This window comes from Mus caroli, unplaced genomic scaffold (genome assembly GCF_978045245.1).
Source record: "Mus caroli unplaced genomic scaffold, Mus_caroli_1 scaffold_10, whole genome shotgun sequence".
Classification (NCBI taxonomy): domain Eukaryota; kingdom Metazoa; phylum Chordata; class Mammalia; order Rodentia; family Muridae; genus Mus; species Mus caroli.
The window spans coordinates 95,093,751-95,099,977 of NW_028227265.1; positions in this window are offsets into that span (position 1 = coordinate 95,093,751).

Genomic DNA, 6,227 nt, shown 5'->3' on the forward strand with positions numbered 1-6,227 from the left:
AGTTGGCAAGTACAACTTTCCAAGGCTCTCTGTAGTCGTCCAGCAGCCATGGATGAACTGGGTCTACCTGAAAGGGGTGGGGGGAGCGCTGGAAATGAAAAAGGAACGGGGTGCGAGAGAATGAAGCCAAGACCAAGTTTCTGATCAAGGTTCAAAGTTTAAATTTCATCACGCGTTTCTATAGGGAAAGCCCACAGACCCCCATCCTTTGTTTCAGCTGGATTGTGTTGCAAAGCAAGCTCATTGGGCAGGTGGCTCCTGTAGGAAATTGCAAATACAGTGAGGCCAGAGACTCCAGCTAAATTGTAAAACCATTGTGGGTGGGTTTAGCCTTCTCAACGCCAGGGTGGGGATGGGGGGTGGGGATGGGGGTGGGGGGTGGGGTGGGGTGGAGTGCAGCAGTCCAGGCTTGCTACATTCATTCTTTTCTCTATGAACTCTCACATTTTATAAACCATAGGAAGTACCCCTTTTAGAAAGGGAGAGAGAGAGAGAGAGAGAGAGAGAGAGAGAGAGAGAGAGAGAGAGAGAGAGAGAGAGAGAGAAAGTTTTCTTATCTCTGGTAGATCCTTGTCCACACACACCCGGATTCTTTTTGGTTCCCAGTGAGTCTTGTTACTTTTGAAACCACAGACAAGCTAATCCATTTCGCATGCCATCTTTCTAATCTGTTTTAACAACAGAATTATTGCCCAAATAAAGAACTTAATGTCAAAATGTGCCAATCTGTCTTCATCGGCGGAAGCCTCGTACTTTTGCACAGGTTCCCTCCCCCCTGTGACTTTTCATCAGACAACACATCTTTTTTCTCTTAACTTCACAAGAGATTCCATGCATGGATGGGCCCTGAGAGCTGAAGCATGACAAGAGCTTGCACCCAAGGACTCAGCAGAATGAAAGTTGCCTGACAGCAGTTCCTTCAGGACTGTGCTATGTGCCTGGAAGCCATCAACAGTGAAGATGCCCCTGGGAAGGAAAAATGGAAATTTCCAGCAGTAGCCTGTACTCTCAGAATCTGTTTACTCAAATGACTCTAGATAAGGGGCAGACAGGGGCGGGGGTGGGAGACATATTTTGGTTTTGACATAACATACTTTCATTTTTTTTCCCCCTTCCAAACTTCAACAGTATTTTAATTAGCCTTCCTAGTTGTCTCTTCCTCCATTCCAACATATTGCTGCAAGGATTTATCTAGAAACAGGGATCTGGTAATATTGCTTCATTCAAACCATCAGCTCTCTCCACAGCCCGATGAATAGATTCTTAGGTTCTTGGCACGGCACCGAGAGAATTTCACAGTTCACTTTGAATGTATCTTCCCAAATATATTTAGCTAACTGCCTATTAAGGTAAGCCAGCCACCATTCCCCGTTGATGGGAAATTTGAGGGTGTGAGATTCTAAAGCTCTGTGAGTTTCTGAGTCCCTCTGTCATAAAATTTTCCATGTAACTTTTTCTTGAAATATACCAACAGAGGAACGTACAAGCCATGGCTGCACAGCTTAATGTGCAAACTAAGTGTGCCCGTGTGCCCACATGTCAATCAGTAAATGGAGCACCACTGGCACCCTCGCCCCAGTCTCTCCCTGCTCCCCTCCTTGTTTACCTATGATGATGTCTCCTTGCTTGTGAACCTCATTCAAATGGAATCAATTATATGTCGCACTCTTGTCTCATCTCGTACTGTCTGAATACGTTTTCTCAACACCAGGCTTGTGAAATGTTTCTTGTGTGGCAGCAGATCCTTGGTCTGTGCTCATTGTTGTCCTGCACTCCGGGTTGTTGCATTTAATGGATGTTGGGTTGTTTCCATCTTTTTGCCCGTTAGGGATTTTACCACTATAACTAGCCTTCTGTGTCTGCTTTAGTTAATGCAGATAGCATCAATATTGATGTACACTTGCTAAAACTTCTGGCTATCAGATCTGTATACCTGAGGCTTTCAGTCAATGGGTATTAAAGAACTCTGTTAAAGGGGATGCACCCACTTCTCTGCTCATCAGCCATTGGTTTCTGCTTCACTCTTTGCAAATCCTTACTAACGATGGGTGAGGTAGGTTTATTTCTATTTTTGTTTGTTGGTTTTTGTCTGTTTTGTTGGGACAGGATCTCACTGTGTATAGATGGCTGACCTAGGACCAAAAACTCCCAACTTCCCTCAAACTCTCAGAAATCTGTCTACCTACCAAGTACTGGGATTAAAGGCACATACCACCACACCCGACCTACATCTTATCAGCCATTTTGAAGAAAGTGCAGTTAAACCGACTTTGTGGTTTTGATTCATATTCCCAGTTAACAACTGGTTACAACTGGCTGGCCACCTTTTCATTTACTGCTCATCTTGACTTTTATCTTTTGTGAAGGGCTTCTTATGGTCTCTCACCCATTTTATTCCTATTGATTTTAGTAATAATTGATTTTAGTAATATTTCTATGGCCTAAATTTAGTAAAGGGTGCTCATACATTTCTCATATCCTATATCTTCACCTTTCTCCATCCATGTTATTTTTAATGAACATAATTCTTTAAAAATGTATTATATTTGGGCTGTGAGATGGCTCAGCGGGTAAGAACACTGACTGCTCTTCCAAAGGTCCTGAGTTCAATTCCCAGCAACCACATGACGGCTCACAACCATCTGTAATGGGCTCTGACGCCCTCTTCTAGTGTACTTATTTATAATAATAAATAAATCTTTGGGACAGAGCAAGCAGAGGTCCTAAAATTCAACTCCCAACAACCACATGAAGGATCACAACCAATTTTATTTATTTATTTATTTTTATTTTTTTATTTTTTTGTTTTTTCAAGACAGGGTTTCTCTGTGTATCCTGGCTGTCCTGGAACTCACTCTGTAGACCAGGCTGGCCTCGAACTCAGAAATCTGCCTGCCTCTGCCTCTGCCTCCCAAGTGCTGGGATTAAAGGTGTTATTTATTTTATTTACCGTTGATAGTGTGGGGGAGTCCGTGCTCCCACTAGTGTGTGGAGGTGGGAAGGCATCTCTCTGAAGTGGATCATGCTCTCCACCGTGGGTTCAGGCTTTCTTTTCCTAGTGTGGGCGCCATGGGTCGGATCTGGCCACCAGGCTTAGAAGGGCAGTGCTCTACCTGCTGAGAGGTCTCACCGTCATCAGACGCAGTTCTCGATATTACTGCAGTTCAGAATGCTAAAATGGTATTCGCTCCACCATCAATTCTTTTCATCTATTCTGGTCCCAGCCCCACACTGTCTTCATTATCACAGCTGTGTAGCAAGCCCTGATATTTGGTAGTGTTAGTTGGCCAGCAATTCCTTCAAGATTATCTTGACAGAAATCTCTGCATTTTTATATACTGACAATAGTCTGTCAATACTCACAAATAAATAAATAAATAAATAAATAAATAAACCCACAATAAGTAATTAAATAATAAATAAATAAGCTTACAAAAAATAAATAAATAAATAATTTCAAATGATCTCATTTAATCTGTCAGTCTATTTGTGGAATTAATTACATTTTTTTAATAAAGATAAAGTCTGTCTCTTTATCAAAGACCCATTGAATGAGAAAATGGAGATGACCAGAGAAACCCCTCCCTCTGAGAATTAGAAGCCCTCTAGGTAATTCAGATAAATTCTAAAACCCGTGGATAACTTTAAAGAGATGTAAAGGTCGTGTCAGAGGGAAAAACTGAGGCAGAAATAATGTCTCTACAGATCAATATAGACTGGCTTTATCCCCTTATTGACCACTTATTGTGCTTAAATATACAGTACTGTTGCCAATATGTGTGTGAGGAGAAGGACGTGGTTAAGTTCTATCTTGTCAAATTACAAATATTAAGGAGTATCAGTGTGGAAAACAGCATTATTGATTGAAATGATTTCTTTAAAAGCCAAGGACCGAAGTACACACCCATGGAATGTTTGACAAATTGCCTCCAATGGCCAAGTCTTCCCCTCACTGGTATTCATCCCCTTTGGAGGAGTTGTGTTGCTGTTGTTTTCTTAAGAGGCTCAGGGTAGCTTATTTCTTTCATCGGTCTGGCTCCATTCAAGAGAAGAGAAGCCACTCAAAGCCTTTCAGCTAATAAGGGGGATGGAGCTCAAGGATTATGGAAAGGCAGAGAAAACAAGCGAGGACTAATGAGGTGCCCTGAGAGTAGGAGATCAGGCGGCCATTTCCCTCTCCTAAGGCAAAAGTCAGAATGCAAAGCCAGGATCCTTATCATCTCACAGAGCAATCTGCCTGGCAGAAATGGGCCACAGAGATCACCCCCTGTGATGCCAGGAGAAGCTGAGAGAGATGAGAATTTACCTTTGCCCGTCTCTTCCCCTGTCTCCCAGTTGTCCTTGTCTCCCATTCATTGGTCCAGAGAGCAAAAAAGAAAGGAACTGTCCCATGATGTTAACCAAGAGAGAGTGGGGATGGCTATGAAATGGCATTTGATACGCACTATGGCTCCAATAGGGAAGATGCCCTTCTATTATGACAGCAGCTTGAATAAGTCAGATGACATTCCTCAGCCTGATTTTTTTTTATGTATATTAGGGACCTCTCAGAATGTTTGTTATTATCAAGTGGACAAAGACACTCTTGGCTGTAAAACCACCATAAGGATACAGTGGCCTCATGACAGTAAGGGCCAAAAACAGTTAAAAGAAATCCTCCCTTGTTCTGAGAAAGAATATTAAGATACCAGCAACAGCTTCCCAGTAAAGACTCGGAATGCCTCTCCTCTCTCCTCCCTCTCCTTTTCTCTCATTTCTTGTCCTCTCCTCTCTCTTTCTTTCCCCTCCCCCTCCCCCTCTCCATTCTCCCCTCTCCCCTCCCCCTCCCTCCCTCCATCCTCCCCTCCTATTCTGGCTAAAATTTGTTTTTCTTTTTTCTTTTCTTTATTTCTTTCTTTTTTTTTTTTTTTTTTTCCAACTTGACACAAGGGAGAGTTGTTTGGGAGAAGGAACCTCAATTGAGGAAAAGTTTTCACTTTAGGCAAGTCTGTAACGTATATTCCTGATTTATGATCAGTGTGGGGGGAATCCATCCCAAGAGGGTCAGGGGTGTCCTAGATATATATGAAAGCAGGCCAAGCAAGCTGTGAGAAGCAAGCCAGTCAGCAGAGTTCCTCCAGGCCCTTAAGGTTTCCTGCCTTGAGTTCCTGCCCTGTGACCTATGACCAGTGACCTATGACCTAAGCGTTGTGAGCTGAAAGAAACCCTTACCTCAAGCGTCCTTTGATGTTTGTCACAGCAACAACAACAAAAAAAAAACCTAATGGTGACACCTCTCTTTCCCTCTCTTCTCTTTTCCTCCTACTGCCACTCCATCTAAATTCAAAGCCTGAATTTTGTAAGTCAGTCTGCTTTACCTATAGGAGACTTCCCCATGCAAAGCCCCCTTGAGTTCCATGTTCAAAAAAGAATTGGCTGGAAGCAGAGAATGGAAGCTTTGGGGGTAAGCAGTAACCACAAGGAGAATATGGTCCGGGAAACAGTGAAGGAAGTGGGGGCTATGGTGGGAAGTCCACAGGTTTCACTGCACATACATAACAGCGGCCTCGGCCTCGTTATGACAATAAGGACCACAAACAGTTGAAAGCAATTCTCCCTTGTTCAGAGGTGAATAGCTTTAGGCCATTAAAAATGGCAGCTCTTAGAAAACCCTTGGCGCAGTCATACATCAATATTCAGTTGGTCCTGGGAAAAGCAGGGTCTCCTAGCGGGATTCTTAGTCTCATCAATAAAAGAATTTAAGAATTGACTCAAACAGAAGCTCAAGGACAATTTTATTAGCCTTTAAATGAAAACCCCTAGGGCAGGCAAGCTGTAACCTCGAAGTTGCTGGAGGAGAACAGAGGAAGGAAAGGGGGAAAGCCATTTAAGGAGGCGTGGAAATCAGACCCAGGCTGGACATGGGACTGGGAGAGAGGGGAGCTTTAGAAAAAGGATAAGGAAGTTCAGAGTATCAGAAAAAAATGTACCTGGGGCGAGCCAGCAGTCAACAGGTTCTCCAGGGAGGGAGCGAGGATTAAAAAAGAAAAAGAAGAAGAAGAAGAAAAAAAAAGACAATTAGACAACACTGTAGCATGACCCCAGCCAGTTGTGAGGCTGAAGAAGCAGGTTTATTTTTTTTTTTTCCAGTCTGCTTTTATAAAACCACTTAAGTACATGCAAAATAACGAGATCAGTTCTGGGTCAAGGAGCAAGCAAGACAATAAACAAAATCCCCTAAACACCTT